Below are 20948 nucleotides of genomic sequence, written 5' to 3' on the forward strand. Positions count from 1 at the left end.
CTCTTGGTACCAATATAATAATGTTGCCCCAGGGCATCTGGGTGGCTCAGTCCGTTAAGAGTGTAACTTCAGCTCAGGTCATGATCTCATGGTTCCTGAGTTTGAGCCCCGCATCAGGCTCTGTGTTGACAGCTCAGAGCCTGGAGTCTGCTTCAGATTGTGTGACTCCCTCTCTCTCTCTGCCTCTCCCCCACTCATGCTCTGTCTCTCAAAAATAAATATTAAAAAATTAAAAAAAATAATGTCCCTTTTTTCTGAAAACTCAAGCCTTTAAAAAGAAAACTTTCTGGTGCTGAAAAAAAAAAAAAAAAAGCTGTGTAAGAAGATAAAAAGAGTTTTCCAGATTCTGGCCCAAGTTAATGAAAAGAGAGTCATACTAGGTAAGTCTTAGAAAAATTGTTCACATTGAAGGGATAGGTTTAGAATGTTATAAAAACCCAGGTAAGAAACAAAACAAAACAAAACAAGGTTCCTTTCAAGGTAATAAAAAGTTTGTGCCTTAGAATTTTTCTCTCCAACATTAAATGCCAAAAGAAAACCAAGTAAATCCAGGTAAAGAAAGGTAAGGTGGGGGATATGGCAAAAATATATGAAAAACTCTTATTCATGCACTAATGAAATACAAATATAATTTTTATACATATATTACTCCTATAACACCTATATTTTAATGTTCAAAGATGTATTCCCAGGGGCGCCTGGGTGGCTCAGTTGGTTAAGCAACCGACTTTGGCTCGGGTCGTGATCTTGCAGTTTGTGGGTTCAAGCCCTGTGTCGGGCTCTGTGCGGACAGCTCAGAGCCTGGAGCCTGCTTCAGAATCTGTGTCTCCCTCTCTCTCTGCCTCTCTCCCACTTGCACGCTCTCACTCTCTCTCTTTCTCAAAAATAAACATAAAAAAAAGATGTATGCCCATAAACTAAAAACGAGCATTTGAAAGGAATAGTGCTTCTACTGAATCATTTAAACATAAAATATACTGTAAATATTATTATAAAAATGGATGTGAAATGACATAAATAATCCCAAAATGAATATACGTAATATAAGAATAGTTGAACAAATGTTTAGGATTCCAAAGCTCAGATGCTGTTTACAAATACTGGGAAATGAAATGAGTCCTGTGTGTGGGTATCAGCTTGGTGGTGGAGAAAGCAGTAAAATTGCTTTACTGTAAAGGGAGAAATGGTGTAATCAAAAATCACTTTTGAAATAAATGTAAATACATTATGTAAAGTGTTAGAAAACCACAGACAGAATTACATTGAAAATTTCATCTCACTTAAATGAGATTTATACAGGTAATCGTGAATAACCTAATATTAGGTACATAGTTATACCACCAGTAGTCTCTAAAAGAAAATTATAACAGGCAGGATCATCTTAATAGATACAAAAACAATGCAGCTTATATCACTAACATCCTTTTGATTAAACCTCATAGAAAACAGGAAGAATACTTAATGATTCAGACCATATTTTAAGTAAACAGAACATCATAGTCAGTGATAAGATGCTAATGAGACTAAAAAAAAGTGCTAATGAAAATTAAGAAGAGAAATTCTGCTTCAACTACCATTTACTGTTGTGGAAGAGCTTTGAAATAAGACAAAAACATAAATAAGACAATGAAACAAGACAAATGTAAATAAGAGATATAAATGATCAAATAAATACAACATAGTTTTTATTTACATTTTATAACTCAAATATAAACCTGAAATCTACCAGAATTTTTTATTTTTTAATAAAAAATCATCTTAATAATGATATACAAAAAAACTCAACAAAATTTTACATATTCCAGTTAACTAAAGGTTATTCTAGCAAAGATGATCTATATGACAACAGAACAAAAAGCATATAATTTCTAGGAATAACCCTCTTAAGTAGTGTGAAAGACCTATTTCAAAGTAACTGGTAGGATATTGCTAGTAATTGTACAGGAACTTGAATAAATAGAAAGCAAGTGGGGAAATTTAATAGCATAAGTATTCAAAGTTTGTGATTACCAAAGAAATACAAGAACTACTGTATAACATGACTGGAAAACTAGAAAGTATACCAGTTCCAGTTAGAATTAAATTGACCTGTGAATGACACAAAACAAACAAAACATCTGGCTAAAAAAAAAAAAAGATTGAAGTTTTATTCACCTGTTAATGTAAGAAATAACCTGGCTGTTGTGACAGCATCATCATCACCCTGAATCCAGGCTCCTTAACTAGTTGCTCTGCCATCCTCCCCATGTTGCTGCCACCTCATGCTTTTAGATAGCTTGTTGATCTCCGGCAATCCTAGCTTTATTCCAGCAAGAATGAGGTAAAAACAATGAGGAGAATGCCCACTCCATTGAAGAGCACCTCCCAGCATTTCACATCTTCCTTTTTACCTCACATTAACCAGAACTTAGTCACATTGGAATACTTAATATCAAGAGAGGCTGAGAAATATAGTCTTTCCTTTAGTGAATAGAAAGGCTTACTAGGGGAAAAAATATCAGAGATTATTAAGGAAAAATATATAGTCTCTTCAATAGGCACATCGAGGAGATAAAATGTTGAAATGCTTCTAGAATATGTATTTTGTTTTGATGTTTTATGAAATAACAATAGAGATGAGAAATATTAATCTGTCTCTGTAAAAGAGGGAATTGCTCTATCAAAAAAATTTTTTTTCATCAGGCAGAGTTAAACAGGCAAGGAAGAGTTCACTCAAGACTATTGCAATAGGGGAGAGTGATTGAACTCCACTCTGCAGAGACAAAACACACAAAAGTTTAAGTTCTGTAGACAGCTAGTAGAAAATTAGTAGAGGATATTAATGGGTAGGTTAGTGTAATTAAACAATCTGTGTTTACTCTTTGGCACTAATCTCAATTACACTCCTAACTTCCTGGTGACACTGGCATCTACTTCATTGATGATTACATTTCAAAGGGATGACTCCCAGGTCCTTGAGAAAGATGGTCCTGGGTTGAGAAAGATGATCCTGGTAAGAGGCTGGGAGAAGATTTACATCTCAAAGGGACAGAAAAAAAAAATTTAGTTCAATGTTTTCTAAAGAAATGCCCTAACAAAAAAGGGAGGTCAGAGCCCTATAGTCTAGAAGCCAGTTTAAATGTAGTCTAACTGAAGAAAACATTAAGGCCATCTTAGTCGTAACTTTATTTCAGATATAATAGGGCTGGGAACAAGAACAGGCAGTGGGATAGGGTAGGTGGTTGAGCAATTAATTATACAACAGTAAAATTGCTGTCTCAGACTTAGCTTTTATAATTTCTAAATATAATGTTTGCTCCTCAGATATACCTGGAAGAACAGCTCTTTAAATGAAGAGGACTTTGCCATGGATGCTAATTTGGGGCCTGTAAAAGAAATAGGAGTTAAGCTCCAGATAACTTCAAATAGCTACAAAAAAATAGGGGCTCTGGGGCACCTAGGTGGTTCAGTTGGTTAAGCTTTCAACTTGATTTTGGCTCAGGTCGTGATGTCACAGTTACACAGTTCAATTCGTGGGATTGAGCACTGGGCTCCGGGCTGACAGTATGGAACCTGCTTGGGATTCTCTTTCGTGTCTGTCTGTCTGTCTCTCTCTCAAAAATAAATAAACTTAAAAAAATAGGGGCTCTGTACCAGAAGTTGAGTACCCAAAAGGATCACTTCAATTTATTACATAAAATGCTGTTACCATATAAGCATAAACAAAGTCTGGTCCAAATGACCCAGAGTATTGATCTAACTGAATTCCCTCTAGATATTGGGCTGACAAAAGTACTGATATGGAATATTGCTCTGGCAGTGTGTTGGGTGCTGAGTTAGGTGTCTGTGGGGGTATGATATGGGGGAGATTGTATAAGCAAATGCCTCGAGACTTGTATTCATAAATAGCTAACTATAATGAGCTTTGTATTAAAAAATATTCAGAATGTGAGCAGGCTAGAATTACTGAGACCTTCTTTTCACTGTTTTGTAAGTTGATCTCTATACACCATAATGTAGTGATTTAGTATCTTGAGGTAAATGCTACTAGACTATTTTTCCTTTGTGTCATAATTGTGCTGACTTAGAAAAGGATAACGCTTGAATTATCCCTTATGGCATAATGTTGCTATTCGGATCAGCTTTGTCTTTAAATTATGTAACCTGTATCCAAGAATCACATTTTTTCCTCGTGTTTGTTTTCGTTTTTCCACCTTATCCTCCGAGTTAGCATGGTAAAGCACAAGGCCTTTTCTGAGTTTGCATTAAACAATGTGGAAATTTCTGTGACATATTTCCTCTCCAGTTAGCAATCAGTGGGTTTCAGTGTCGTTCTCATTAGGCCAGTCTAGGGTGTTCACTATCCAGCTGCTTTAGCGTTCTGGAGCTTACTATTGCAGGGGATTTACACTTGATTTTGCCTCAGAGTGAGTCCCCTTAACAACAAATTGTGCCACCTGAAAATTAGAAATTTGAAATGGACAGCCTGTTTCATATTGTACCTTCATACTGTTTAATTCTTGCTTAGTCTCAAATATAACATTTGAATCTAACTCTTGATGTAGAGGAAAGGTGAAGTAGACTGACTGAAGGGATAAATACTTATAGCTCTTTAAGCTGTCATGTCATTCTGCAGCCTAAGAATACCAGTAGGCTTCCTGTGGTACAGTGGTCATGTCAAAATTCTGTACCAGTTTGTAGAAGGTAAGAGGATATTTGAAAAATGACACAGAATTCCAAAATCTCCCTTGATCCCTTCACCTTGACAGAATCAGAATCTTTCTGCTAACCAAGAATTAATTAAAAGTCTTGGGAATCTTTAGTCACAATGTAAAATTGGAATAGTGATCACTCTTACTGTTGTTGTCACCGTCATCATCATCACCATCATAATCATTGTTTGTACTGTTTATTGCAGACCTGGGGTGGGAACATTCCTGGGTAGGAATTACACCAGGCAGTAAAGTAAATTACACCAGTAGTCACTTCTTGACAATTAGAGAAAGGACATACATAATCCTATTCCATGAACTAAAATGTATTGTCAGCCTAATAGTACACATACTTTGCTTGATGCTGAAGGTACAAAGGTACATAAGTTATGGGACTTGCCTTTGTATTTATAGTTTATAGAGAGAAACAGACACAAAGGAATGATTGCAATCATATCACATGCACCATAGTGACACAGAGGAGAGGATTCAGATCAGCTTGAAAATTGAGGCCAAGGTGATCCTTGTAGAAGAATAAGAATATAGATTAAAATGGGTGAAAGGGGAGTTACCTTTTATATACATGAAAGAGAAATAACCCTGCTAGAAAGCAATCATCAGCTACTTCATTATAACCTCTTAATCAATTACTTAGATGAGAAAATTCTGTAGGTTGGTATTTTTGAAGCCCTGGAGAATGGATAGATTTTGAAAAATAGGGATGGACATATGCAAAGTTATAGGGAGCAAACTCTTGGAAAAAACTGGACTTCTAGAGCAATATCCCAGAGACAGGATGTGGGACGTTTGCAACATGACAAGTAGACATGTTTTGTTTAAAGCAGAGAAAAGGATACAGAAAATGTATCGGTGTCAATTACATTTCTGGTTATTTTTATATTTCATGTCATTAAATACAACTTATAACTTGTATTATCTACCTATGAAAAATGAGAAAATTCAAGTCAGAATGTAAAGCAAAGGCAGTCAGTGGGCACACAATTGTATTTTGGATTTTGAGCCACCTGAGTGGCTTAGTTAAGCATCTGATTCTTGATTTTGGCTCAGGTCATGATGTGACAATTCATGAGATCAAGCCCTAGTTAGGCTCTGTGCTGATGGTGCAGAGCCTACTTGAATTTTCCCTCTCCCTCTCTCTCTGCCTCTTCTCTCTCTCTCTCAAAATAAATAAATAAACTTAAATCAAAATTAAATTTACTAAGCTTTGTTGTATTGGTTAGAAAGGAAACTAAAGATTGTGAGAACAGTTACAGAATTATTTCAGTAATCCAAATTCAGTGGGATTTAAGCCTAAATGGCAGAGAATAAACAATATAAAAAGAAATGAGGAAAAGGAAATAAAAGCTAAAAATATTCCAAAGTTTTTCCATTTGAATGAATGAAAACCAAGAGTTAACTCTAAAAGAAAACTCCTTTATTGAAGGAGAGTAGGTTTTGAGTGTTGCTAAGATATCAGAAAAGACATGACCTGATAGTGACAAGATATGACACTGAAGTTCTGGATAGCCAATGAAGGAGAAATAGAATTGGGAATTTTCAGTGGAGAGAGAGAGATTTATTTCTTACCTATCATGATGCAGCTATTTGCGTAGCTCTCATTACCTTGATCTCTCTGGCCCTATTGGGCACACGCATCAAAGGCAGCATTTATTGTTAAACCCATAAATGGGAGGTTATGTCCCCTACCTCCCTTTCAGTCCTTCATACTTGATTAGTTCAGAATGGCAAATATAACTACTGCCATTGCTATTGATGGCCTTGTGTGCTCCTCTGTAGATGGGCATCGTACCGGCTCCTTAATAGCTTGACTACAAGACAGATGATCCTCAGCAACTACTCAGCATGTTTAAGCAGAGTTTCCCTTTTCTTCTGCTTCTTTGTCTTTTTTTTCCTTTGCACTTCAGCAATAAAAAGAAAACTGGTAGGGCTGGAAGGAAATTGGAGCCAAATCCGTAGGAGCCTCTTAAATGAAATATCAAGCACTAGCTCCTCAGCATAAGTGGTTTCCACATAGCCATTCATTGTGAGCCCCTGCTGGGGTGAACCAAAGTGTCCAGTGAATTGGACGTGCTTAGCTCTATGGCCTGAGATCAGTCTTAGGAGAAAGGTCCTAAAAGCAAACACATTTAAACATGAGTTGATTTTCACTGTCCAATTGTTTGTTTGCTGCCATGAAAAAATTAAATCACATATACCCCAAGTTTATGAAGATCAAATGAAATAGGTAGTGGAAAATTATACAACAAATCTGCAAAAAATGAGTTGATTTAACATATTGATAAGTGTAATTTCAAATTATAAGTGTATGTAAACTTTTACCCATATTGAGTATAAAGATTATATTCGTAATACTTAGGAAAATATTTTTGGATTACACTGTTTATAATAAGTTATCTCAAATTTTGATATGATAAAATATAAAAGAATATCAACTATTGAATTAGTAACCTTTATAGTTACACATAGGAATATATAAAATATATTTTTATCTGGGATAAATATCTGTTTATCTGGGAAGCCAGTGAGCTTTTCTTACTACATAGTATGTATTAGACTTCTCCAGAGAAGCAGTACCAACAGGGTATATGTATATGTATATGTATATGTATATGTATATGTATATGTATATGTACAGGTATAGGTATATGAATATGTATATGTATATGTATGTGTGTGTATGTGTATGTGTGTATATGTATGTGTGTGTATATGTATATGTATTAGATATCTAAAAGGAGAAATACTAAGGAAATCGGTTCAAGCCATTATGGATGATAAGATATGCACGATCGTGCTCTCTGCAAGCTGGAGAAATAGGAAATACAATGATATAATTCAGTTCGAGCCCCAAGGCCTGACTAATGGATGGCCACTGGTGTAAGTCCAAGAGTCTGAAAATTTGAGAACCTGAAGCTTCAGTGTTTGAGAGGAAGAGATGATGGATGTGCACCCAAGAAGGAAGAGAATTTCCCCTCCTCTGTCTTTTTGTTCTAGTAGGGTCCTCAATAGACTGGATGATGTCAGCTATATTGGTGCAGGTAGATCTTTTTTACTCAAGTCTACTGATTCAAATACTCCTCTCTTCTGGGAGAATCCAGTCATGGTCTATTCAGGCTTCTGTAAAAAACTACCACAGACTGGGTAGCTTATGAACAACAGACATTTATTTCTCATAGTTCTAGTGGTTAGGAAATTCAAGATCATGCAACTAGCAATTTGGTGTTTGGTTAGTGAGGACTTCTTGGTTCAGAGATGGCTATCTTTTAACTGTGTCATCACATGATGGAAGAGACTGGGAGCTCTGTTGAGCCTCTTTGGTAAAGGCACTAATCCCATTCATGAGGGCTCCACCCTCATATCCTAATCACCTCCCTAGGGCCCTTCCTCCTAATTCCACCACCTCATGTGTTAGCATTTCAACCTGTGAATTTTGGGAGAACACAAACATTCAGACTACAGTATGGTGGTAGTCTAGATACTTAGAGGAGGAAATGAAGTCAGAAAGTATAAAGGCTTTCATGGTAATTTGTATAGTGGACAAACATACAACAAAGTGACCTACTTACTGTATTCTGTATATTAGGACATGCTACATACACATGTGCATAAACATGTTAACTGTTTATTGCACACTTGGCTATTAAAGTGGTATGATTGAGGGACGGCTGCATGGCTCAGTTTGTGGAGTGTCTGACTTTTGTTTTCAGCTCAGGTCATGATCCCAAGATCGTGGGATCAAACCCCTCATCAGGCTCCATACTGGGTGTGGATTCTGTAAGGGATTCTTACTCCCTTTCTTTCTATCTCCCTCGCTTACACTTGCTCATTCTCTCTCTCAAATAAATAAATTAAATACATAAATACAATTTTTTAAAAACTGATACAATTCAATGAACAATTTTAAAATAGATTCTTTGAGGTGAAACAGTTGAACTAAAACCACAGTGAGATACCACCTCACACCTTTCAGAATAAACATTAACAACTTGGCAACAACAGATGTTGGCGAGGATGCAGAGAAAGAGGATTTCTTTTGCACTGCTGGTAGGAATGCAAACTGGTGCAGCCACTCTGGAAACCAGTATGGAGGTTCCTCAAATAATTAAAAATAGAACTACCCTATGACCCAGCAATTGCACTACTAGGTATTTATCCAAGGGATACAGGTATGCTGTTTCAATGGGGCACATGCACCCCAATGTTTATAGCAGCACTATCAACAATAGCCAAAGTATGGAAAGAGCCCAAATTGTCCATCAATGGATGAATGGATAAAAAAGATGTGGTATATATATACACTGAACTATTACTTGGCGATGAAAAAGAATGAAATCTTGCCATTTGCAACTATGTGGATGGAACTAGAGGGGATTATGCTAAGCCAAATTAGTCAGAGAAAGACAAATATCATATGACTTCACTCATATAAGGATTTTAAGATACAAAACAGATGAACATAAGGGAAGGGAAGCAAAAGTAATATAAAAACAGGGAGGGGGACAAAACATAAGAGACTCTTAAATATGGAGAATAAACAGAGGGTTGCTGGAGGGGTTGTGGGAGGGGGAGAAGGGCTAAATGGGTAAGGGGCATTAAGGAATCTACTCTTGAAATCATTGTTGCACTATATGCTAACTAACTTGGATGTAAATTAAAAAATAAATTAATTTAAAAAATAAAAAAATTAAAAAACAGCAATAACTCATTTTAACTGTAATGGTAATATTTATTTAATCCAATTAGAAACAAATCAAAATGTCATAAATAATTTTTAAAAGCACAGATAAAAGGAATATGATACAACATTAATTTGTATCACTAAATATTTGCTATCAGTAACTCGTATGTACATTGAATTTTTCTTGTGTAGTAGAAATATTAATTAAAAATAAATTACAAAGTGAAAACTAGAGGGGCACCTGGGTGACTCAGTCGGTTAAGCGTCCAACTTCAGCTCAGGTCATCATCTCATGGTTAATGGGTTCAAGCCCCACGTCGAGCTGTCTATTGACAGCTCAGAGCCTGGAGCCTGCTTCAGGTTCTGTGTGTGTGTGTGTCTCTCTCTCTGGCCCTCGCGTGCTCATACTCTATCTTTCTCTGTCTCTCAAATATGAATAAATGTTAAAAAATAGTTAATAAATTTTAAAAGGAGAGAAAACTAGACAGAGGGAGAAAATAAAGATAATAATAGACAGATAAGCACTGTTTCATTTGAAGAAGTTTCTAGTGAGAATTTGAGCATCTAATCATTTCACAAACTGTTTTTTCTTCCCCCTAGGTTTTGGGGATTTTGGAAGAATAGGTCTCACTTTTTCTCTTAACTTCCACACCTGCTACTCACTACATGGTCCATGACTGGCTGGGTTTTGCTTTAACCACCTCTACTGAAATTATTGTCATCATGGTCAACAGTGATGGCTTAACTGCTAAAAATAAGTGAACATGTTTCAAGCCTCAGTTCCTTTTGTCTCTCCATAGCATTTCACATTCCTTTATCTTCCAAACACTTTATGCTTGATTTTCCATGTAATCCTCCCCAGGTTTTACTCTTGCCTTTTACTCTTTCTCTTCTGTCTTGCTCAAGTCATCATTTACCTCAACTTTCTCTGAAATCCGATAGTCTCCAAAACTTTGCCCTTAACCCTGTTTCCTTTTACTCCCTATACGTAATTTCATATATTTGTATATCTTCACTCAGTTCTGCAAGGTCATTTCCTCAAAGGCAGATGTACTGACAGGTGTATCTGTCAGGGTCCAAACAGTTACAACAGCACAACATGTTACAACAATTCAAGCAGGATTTATTTACCTGGTAACAGTAATACAAAGGGGGAATGGAGTGTGATCAGACCACAGAGATAGTGTAGAAACCCCAGGAAGGTAGCTGATAAGCTGTTACCACCCTTGGGCCCAAAAGGACAAAGGAAGGGGAAGATATGGAGGAGCAATGACTTCCATCAAGGGATTCAGCCAGCTTGACATGGCCTCAGAGAGGGAGATCCACAGGGATAAATATTACCCTAACTTCAGTCTCCTGCTTCCCTCCCAACTCTGGCTAGGTTTCCTCATTGGGCCAAATAAACCAAAAGCCACAGAGCATAAGAGCCCTGTTGATGTAGTCAGATGGGTCAGTTCCCTGGACACAGACCAGAGTAGAACAAACTGGAGAGTGAATCTAGAAGAACAAACTGAAATATCTGGTACAGTGACATAGACTGAACATAGTATGTGCCTTTTTGTTGTATTGCTATATTTTAAATACACAGACATCAAACACACAGTTTTTCAAAACAATTTTTTTTAATGTTTATTTATTTTTGAGAGAGAGAGAGAGAGAGTGTGAGCCAGGGAGGGGCAGAGAGATAGTGAGACACCGAATCTGAAGCAGGCTCCAGGCTCTGAGCTGTCAGCACAGAGCCCAACACGGGGTTCGAACCCACGAACCATGAGATCATGACCTGAGCCGAAGTTGGACGCTTAACCGACTGAGCCACCCAGGCACCCCTACACACACTATTTTTCAAACTAGCATATCCTGTGAAGTGTCATAAATCTTTTTAAATAATGGGATAGTATAATGCTTTTTAAATAATGAGAAAACAGGCACAATGATACAAAAACGAGGTTAGACAGAGAAGGCCAATAATTGTTCAATCAGGACCTCCTGGGAGCAGAACCATGATAAGTCACTAATTTCTAAAATCTAGCTTTCTTGTACCGATTCTCTAGAGAACAGAATCTGAATTAAAACTTTATGTTGAGTATAGTCACCAGAATGAGAGGAAAAGGGGAGTGAAGCAGAAAAGAATGAGGATAAATAGAGAGGTGTGCATTACTGAGGGGACCACAAATTTGTAACAGTCACAGTTCCGCCATGTGGGACATCTTTTTTTTTTTTTTTTTAATATTTTTATTTTTGAGCCAGAGAGAGAGAGAGAGAACATGTGGGGAAGGGGCAAAGAGAGAGGGGACAGAGGATCCAAAGCAGGCTCTGCCCTGACAGCTGTGGTGCTGACAGCAGTGAGCCCACTGTGGGGCTCAAACCTACAAACCATGAGATCATGACCTGATCTGAAGTCGGATGTTCAATGGGTGGAGCCACACAACTGCCCCTGCCAAGTGGGACATCTTATGAGGGCTCATACAGGACATCATAACAATAGTCTCTGGGGGAGAAAGGAGATGAATATACTCACTGGCCCCCCTTTATGCCCTTCTGTTGGGTAAAGTTCATCCCCTTCAGGGTTAATTCCCCTGAATTTACAAGTTGTCTCTCTGGCCACTCCATTTAGACTTGAAGGAAGCCAGAGTCTAGCTGGTTCTGGGCTCTGGTCCAGTGGTCCCTCTGGATATGATGTCATGTGAGGGATCATTCAGTGTACACCTGAATGATACCTTCTTTAATGGAATGAGAGATGAAACACTGGTGCTCACCATGGTGGTCAGAAATCCTAAGGAAATATTTAGGACTGAAATTATTTGTGCTGATGGTTGTGGCATCAGCAGCTACCCAGGACCCTATCTATGGTGATATGAAAAAGGCAATACTTTGTTAGCTGTTTTCATAAGAAAGCCGGTGTATAAAATATAATGCCTATTTATGACTTACAATAAAAAATGTGACTTTGAGACACTTACATTTAAATCTAGGCATGTCATTCCACTTTGCATTAAACCTGCCAACACCTACAACAGTGTTTCTTAAGAGTTTCTGCTGTGTGTAATTAAAGGCTGAGAAGAGTAAACAAATACAGATGTCTGCCTTACTCCAGTAGCAGAGGGCAAAGAAAATTTCATGAAAATGTAATGTTTTATCTTAAGCCTCACAAATATTAATTATTAAACTATTTAAATGATACATTAATTTGAAGAATATTGATGCTCCTGGAAACCCCTGTATTTACCTTATGGATTTTAGTACTTCCTGACATATTTGAAAGCATTGACTTGTAGAATAAAATCCAGTCTTCTCAACATGGTATGAAATGGTCTTTCTGATCAAGACCCTACACATTTATTCACCTATTTCACAAACACTGAATGTCATCACTATTCAAGAGACTGGACTCCACTGAAGAGGGAAGAAATGTATAAAATCCCTGAGCTTATAGTTAAGATTCTAGGGGAAAATACAAATAAATAAGCTATTACTATATAAAGTGGTAACACTTCTGATAGAGGTATGGGGGCTAAATATATGGGATATGTGTCTAAAGTAGGTTTGAGTGTCAGGCAAAGCTTTGTAGAAGAACCATATTCTAAGTTAAGAATTGAAATATAAATTGGCCTCAACCAGCTAAAGTTAGAACAAAGCATAAGAGAACAAATTGTTCAGAAACTGAGATTAAAGATGAGATACCTCCTGAGGCAGAACCAGCTTGCCAATAGCTTTGAAAGCTATGGTAATCACATTAAAGTTGATACTGAGAGAAACAGGGAGTCTCTGAATGTGCTAAGGGGAATAATGCGATCAGGTTCACATTTTAACATGATCACCCTCTTTGTGGTGAATGAATTGACAGAATCATGACTGAAGGCAAGGAAGCCAAATGGATTGTTTTTGCAATCACTTGGGCAAAAAGTGGTGATAGTAAAAAGAGGACTTAGTTTTGAGGTACATACTGATGAATTGAATAGACCCTGGTAATGGAATGTATGTGTGACCTGAGGAAAAGGGAGTAGGAAGGATTATGTTCAAGCTTCTAATTTGACTTTGGGCCATGTGGGAGAGCCAGGAAAGGGAAAGGAAGTTTAAGGGACAGAGCAAGTAAGAGCCCAGGTACCTGTGGGACTTCCGCAGGGAGTCGCAGGCTTGCATGTTTGGCTCTGATCTGAAACTCTAAAGAGAAGTTGGGACTTTTCAACATCTATAAGACAGTCTGTTCAAAAGCTGACATTTAAGAATGTTCCATTTATAATCCCATCACAATTTATATTTACTTCCACATCCATTCTCTGTAATTAGAAAAAATTTCCTATATCAATAATGGAAATATTTCACTTTTCTACATGTTTCTTCAGCCTAGGATAGATAACCTTTGCTATCTGGGAATCTCTTCTCCATCCTTCAGGATTCAGATCAATTGACCTCTCTGTGAAGCCTTCTTAAATTCTTGATATGGTCTTAATTTCTTCCTTCTATGTATTGTCATAGCACCTTTTTCCATTTGAAACTTGTCCTGACTTACTTATTTGGCTTTCATTCTTACTCACTTCACTGAAGCCTTTCGACTAGAAAAGAAGTAACAACTATGATAAATTAGTTCTTTATGATTTTTCTTGCATTGTGCCTCCGTATTGGTGCCACATTGTTCTCCTTCAAAGTGAATCCCCCTTGGCATTCCTGAGATACTAATACACTCAATTAAATAAGATTGCCCACATGTCAGATGCAGCCCGAGTTTATTGTTGGTTATTAACCACAGCTATGCAATAATTCTCTGAGACCCATTTATTCTTACCTTGAATAGTACTGGTAGTTCTCTGAAATATAGTGTTAAAATTCATAGAGATTATGGAGTTGAGCCGCCGGAAAGGTTATTAAACATATCTACGTTAAGATAAGCTGAAACATTATAAATATTTTAAGGCAATTTTTTTTAATGTATAAGAAGTGATGATTCATGGGCAGACTGTCTCTACTGTCTTGAGGACATTGCTGGTTAAAGCCAATGGCCCACCTTTCACAGACAAGCCATTAATAGATGTTCATATTCGACAAGGCTAAATCCATTGCTTCAGTAATATAATATTGAGAGTTTAAGAACAAGATGAGATAGACAATGCTGCTTTAATATCCGCAAGTATCCTTTGCTTCAGCACCTTTTGATATGCTTATTTATTTTCTGAGGTCATCTAGTGTATTTTTGAAAAAGATTAATATACAAAAATAACATTCTTTTCTATTCAAAGGTTTATATAAAGAAAAATAGTATGGCAAACATTTCTAAAAACAATGAAAGGGCTCTATTTGGATCTTTCCTTAGAACTTAAACGGAAATTGATTTAGGGTGTGAGTACCTGAGCTTGTTCTTTGTAATACAGTAGAAATTTAAGGAATGATTTTACATTTGGATTCGAGTTTAATTTTTGTGTGCATACTTTAAGATTCCCAAACTAATATATCAGGTTCTTCACAGTAGTGGGAAACCAATGACTACCTTTTAATGTAAGCCATCACATTTTGAAAGTAAAACTATTGTGTCTAGTATTTTTCTGTAGCCTTTTGAATTTTGAAATGAACAGTTTTTTCTACATTGCTTTAGCTGTTTGTGGCTCTCTTGTATTAGGGCTAATAGGTTAAAATAAACCTCTTAAATCATTCTCCTGATATAATAAGGCATTTGTAATAACCATATGGTTTTCTCTTTAGAGAAATGATTATATCCCTTGGCTACATTGCCTGCAGTTCTGCTAGCTGCCCCCTGGCAAATGATGATATCGAGGGTTGTGATTTCGTGACCCAACTGAGCAAGAATATAATGAAATGGATCACCATTTACTTGTAAAAGATACATTTTACTGATTTTTCACACAGAGTGGTGATATAAGTTCATGTGCTCAAGTTTCTTCTCCCAAATTGCCAAAGAAATACTTTTTAAGTGGAAAAAAAAATCAGTTCTGGAAAAAGGAGATAGATACTACCATTTATGTAAGAAATCATCCCATTAGATCAAGATTGAGACCACTTGTGCCCAGCATGAAATTTATATCTTCCATATCACTAAATGGTAATTGTTCCTTAGTTACCTAAACCCAAAATCTGAGATTCACCTATGCTTTTTCATCTTTCTCTCTGAACTACCTATTCACTACTTCACTTCCAGATCTACCCTCCATCTTTTTCCACCCTGCTTGGTACCCTGGGAGGCTGACATCTATGGGCCACAACCACCCAGCTCCCTTTGGCCTCTGACTTTCAGTTTGGCCAAAGAGATGGCAGGACATAGAAGGAATAGAAAGAGGAAGAGGTCTGGGGCGCCTGGGTGGCGCAGTCGGTTAAGCGTCCGACTTCAGCCAGGTCACGATCTCGCGGTCCGTGAGTTCGAGCCCCGCATCAGGCTCTGGGCTGATGGCTCGGAGCCTGGAGCCTGTTTCCGATTCTGTGTCTCCCTCTCTCTCTGCCCCTCCCCCGTTCATGCTCTGTGTCTCTCTCTGTCCCAAAAAAAATAAATAAAAAAACGTTGAAAGAAAGAGGAAGAGGTCAAGTTATTCTCTGTTTTCTCTCAGCTGCATATACATTTGTGGTGGCTGCATTCCTTACTCCAAGACCACAGCTCTTCTCAAGTGCCCCTTCTTCTGTACGTCCATCTTTGTCCACAGCACAGAAAGTACTTCATTTTCTTGCCCATTCAGGTTCAATGACAGTGACAGATTTGTTTCTTGGGACACTTTTCAATCACTTGTTGATTCTCTTAAGCTTTTCCAACTTGAAAATAGTCTCTTCATTAAACTCACTTGTTACTCTTTCTGAATGTGCATCTGTTTTCTGACAGTCCCTGACTGATGCATACCTCATATATGAAATTGATCACAAAGTCATTTTGGAAACCAAATGTGACTTTGTTACAGAGTTAACATTTGTTAAGTAGAGCCCCACATGTTACATGGTGAGCCGTGGTTCAACAGAAGACCACATTGGAATAGAAATAAAGAAGTTTATTTTTCATAAATTCTGGAGGAAGTAACCATCATGCCTTGAGGAGTCATGCCGGAGGTCAAAGCAGGGTTCAAGCAGAGAGAGAGGAAGAGGATCTGAAATAAATGCCTTATTAGGGTCTGTAGCAGGAATGCTTTGGGGTTCCTAGACCAAAGCTAGATGGGTCAGTTCAAACCAAAAGGAACAGGATTTTGGTAAGCTCCATGGGGATCTTACCCAGGTGGCACATGAGGATAAGTCAGGGGGAGGTGGGGGAGACTGCTTATCACAAAAGCAGTAGGGAAGTCATATTAGGAACTTACATTTACTTGTGACTCTGCCAACTGTTACCTAGGGCATGCACTCATGGGAATGACTTATGCCACTTCAAGGACTTTGTGGGCTGCTTGACCACAAAATGGATGCCAAGGCAACAATATTATAGAATAATTTAACTAAACTCTCAATAACAAATCCTTCTGAAATGCTATCACTTCACTATACCCCCAATAACATACTCTTAGTTCAAGTTCCAATCTGATTATTTTTATTCCTATAATACTTGAATTACTTCCGGCTACTATTCCCTCACAAACTATTCTTCACATTAAAACCAGAAAGGTAGCTCAAAACAGATATGGATTATTGATTTCCTGCTTAAAACGTTCATGGCTTCACATTGCCTTTAAATTTGGCCAACAAATCTCCCCATAATCCAGCCCCTGCCTGTCTCCCAAGACTCACCTGTTGGTGTTTGCATGCGTGTGCTTCTTTGCCTACAGGCTTCTTTGCCCATCCTTCTCTAGCCAACTGCTGTTTTTATTAAGACTCAGCTATAAACCTCATGAAGAAGCCTTTCTGACAGCTTTTGCTCTACTCTTACCGTAACATCTGTCTACAACACTGCCATCTGTCTACAACACTGCCATCAGTACATCTGTTTGTCCCCTGTCAGGAATAAAAAATTTGAAAAGTTTTAGTTCAAGGTTCAAACTATATGGGTTCAAATCCATATGTTTGCCTATGATATTGAGCAAGTTTATTAAGTGTGTACCTCTGTTTTCTCATCTGTAAATTTAGGAAAATAAAAATGGTCACTTTTTGTATTGTGAGAATAAAATTATGTTAGCACATTTGCAACATTTGAGCAGTGCTGAGTTTAGTTAGCACTTAATGCATTATGCAGTCTTACATTGCTCATTTTTTTTTCTCAACCCCATAAGATGGAAAGCTCATAAATAGGAGGGCCTTGGTTCTACTACTGAGCATATTTAGTGAGTTTCTGGTGCATAGAGAGAATTCCATAAGTCCTTTTAGGTTGAATAAATGAATGAGTGAATTCTGGATTAATTGACATGTCGTTTCTCTTGACCCATCTTTTTTTTTTTTTTTTTTTTTTTTTTTTTTTCAAATCCTGGCTGGTAATGTCTAGATCTAGATTCCTTAAAGGAGTTCTTTTTATGAAATAAATACTCTGGGGTTCCTATGAATGTGAGAAAGTTATTCTCTCATTTTAAGACTAGAAGACAAATTTGCATTTGTTTTTGCCAGTGCATATGTTCTTATAGCTGGAGTTAAGTATGTGACTTTAATCATGACATATTGATTGTTAACTTTCCTGTCTCTGATTTGGATGCACTTTCCAGGTAATAGGTAATAATACATTTTCAATCCCGACTGATATTTTAGTATATTCTTCTTTCCTGTATGTTTTATGCTAACTTGGAAGTATTCCAGAGTAATATCTCTCCATAAAGGAAATGTAATTAATATAATAAATGTTTCCATTTGACATAAAACACCTACTAAAAATGCTGCATATTTTTATATTCCTTATTGTCAATAGTGGAAAGATATTCAAACTTCAGTGATTTACAAAACTAAATGTAGCCATTTAGTAAAAATGTTCTTTTAGTAAAAAATACTGTTTTTATAAGTATGTTATTTTAAATTTAATTTGCTCTTAAAAATCTAAATAATACAAGCATTAGATTGTGAATTTGTAGATTTCTTTAAGGATCCATGATGTAGAGTTCAGTATCCATAATGATCCATTAAATTTTATATTTAAAAATGATTTGTTTCTTTTTATGCCACACCTCAGAATGTATCTATGGATTAGAAAATTTATAAAATCAAAAAATATATCTTTAGCAATTATTATATATCAGAGCTGATATAGCTAAGTAAGTAAATAAAGTTGCTTTAAGGTTTTAAGCCCTAAAAAGAGAAATAATCATAGAATAACAATTAAGTGTTCTATGGTACAAATATACAAAATAATATTAAGCATTTTCTAAGAATTATAAGCTGTACACCCATATCTAAGTCTACTCCTATAAAGAATATATGGAGAACTACAAAAACTTAAAGATACACACACATATTCACATGCAACATTCATATATACTAGTGTTGAAAAAAATAAAGTGTTCATTTAACAGGCGTGTATTTTGAGAAGTTCCTGGAAAATTAAAGAAATATCAAATGGTGACTTCCATTTTGGGTAATGTAGTGGCTGAAAAACTTTCCAACTATAAGTCAGACATAAAATATAGGCTAAAGTAGAGAAAGGGTTTTAAATAAATTATTAAAATACCAAACTAATGAGAAAAATCCTTACCACCCCCCCAAAAAAAAAGGAAAGGAAAAAAAAAAACTATCTGACAAAAATTTTCCTGACTGTGCATTAGCTTTAGGTAGGAGGGAAAAAATCTTCCCCACTTATGTATAATACTGTAATTGAAGAAACTCTGTGTTCTTTTTCTCTTGGGTGAAATATTTTATATCTTTTAGAACCATGTATTTTGGAGTATGATTCAAGTACAAAATGCTCTTATTACAAATAAATAATAGTAACTTTAACTGAGGGTTCTCATTTAAATTAAAGCATATCAGAGAGGAAGGAGGTGGGATTGAGTGACATAGGTGAAGGGGAATTAAGAGTACACTTATCATGAGGAGCCTGAGTAATGTTGTGTAGAATTGTTGAATCACTATATTGTATATCTGAAACTAATTTAACACTGCATGTTAACCATACTGGAATTAAAATTTAAAACTTAATAAAAATTTAAAAAAACTATAACAACAAACTAGCTCACTATGGAGGTTTGTGATCCAAACCTGTATATCATTAACTTATTCAAAATATTTGTTGACTTGGTTCCAGGGATTATACTATAAATGAGCCACTTCCTATTTATTTAAAAGTCTTAAAGAAAAATTTTTTAATGTTTCCAGGCTGAAATTGCCCTCATGGAATGAACAAAGCAAATATAAGTCCTCTAAGAAATGCCTTACACTAAGGCCTCAAAGTATTCTCACAGATATAGTTCCAAAGAATATGAGTCTACAGTGAAAATATTGTAAGACATTTGAAAGGGAATAAAAATCACCCTGAGAGATGAGACAGCAGAAAGAAGAGGAGGTGACTTGGATCTGCAAAGACCAGATGTTATTATTACCAGATACAGAATAAAAAAATTTATGCTTGATTTTTTTAAGAAGTAAAAGAGGGAAGTTAGAGTATGAGTAAAGAAAAAGATACCATGAAAACTGAACAGAGAGCTTTTAACACAAGTAAATAGAAGTGTAAAAAGTGAAAACATAATAATTTAAATTGAAAAATTGACAAGTTAAACAGCAATTAGAGCTATAAAGAGGGGCGCCTGGGTAGCTCTGTCGGTTAAACATCCAGCTCTTGATTTCAGCTCAGATCATGATATCATGGTTCATGAGTTCAAACCCTGCAGTAGGAACACAGCAGTTGGAGCCCTGCACTGGTCAGTGCAGAGTCTGTTTTGAGATTCTCTCTGCCCCTCCCTGGCTCGCTCTCTCTCTCTCTCTCTGTCTCTCTCTCTGTCTCTCTCTCTCTCAAAATAAATAAATAAAGAGCTGTGATGATAAATAATGAATGGAATGATGTATCTGAAGAAACTATTATGAATTGAGAGAGATGTTGCAAAAGGAGCTGAAGACATGGAAGATAAAATGAGAAAATTTTATTTCATCTAATGTTTTAATAGAAGAATTTAAAATGAATGTGGGAAAGCTATCATTTTTCCAGAATATGTGAAAAGCATAGATGCTTCATATAGAAAATCTCTCCAGAAAAAAACTAAGCTAGATGAATAAAAATAATTCTATATCTCAACATATCACAGTGGAAAAACTGGAAAGAAAAAGACCAAAAAGAACATTTTGAAGGCATCCAGAGAAGAGAAACAAGTTTTCTACAATAGAAGGATAATTGCATGTAGCAAACTAATTGTCAACAGGAATAACAGGAGACGGAAAACTGAAAACACTACAAAATTCTCAGACCAGGAAATCTTATTTGAAAAGACATAGACTAGAGCAGTATCTGTCATATATAATTATCTCCTATAAATTGAAGTAAAAATACTGAAAAATATTTTAAAAGTTATATAAGATGTGGTTAGAACATACTTGTATTGGACATACATTAAAGCACTGGAGGCAGGCAAAACCAAAAAGTGAGATGGAACCAAATCACAGAAGAATGTGTATTTCAATTGGAATAATTTTTGGTATGAGAGTAATAAGAACAAGAACAGCGAGAAGGATGAATTACA

General features: G+C 36.3%; 1 protein-coding gene across 1 annotated transcript in view; it reads left to right on the forward strand.

The window, feature by feature from the left end:
- The window catches only part of LOC109248190 (protein eyes shut homolog), a 784935-nt gene that overhangs the window by 310508 nt on the left and 453479 nt on the right, over positions 1 to 20948 (forward strand). The gene's annotated exons all lie outside the window — the stretch shown is intronic.

The sequence above is a fragment of the Panthera pardus genome, unplaced genomic scaffold, assembly GCF_024362965.1.
Source record: "Panthera pardus isolate Hobbes unplaced genomic scaffold, ASM2436296v1 HiC_scaffold_17, whole genome shotgun sequence".
Lineage (NCBI taxonomy): Eukaryota > Metazoa > Chordata > Mammalia > Carnivora > Felidae > Panthera > Panthera pardus.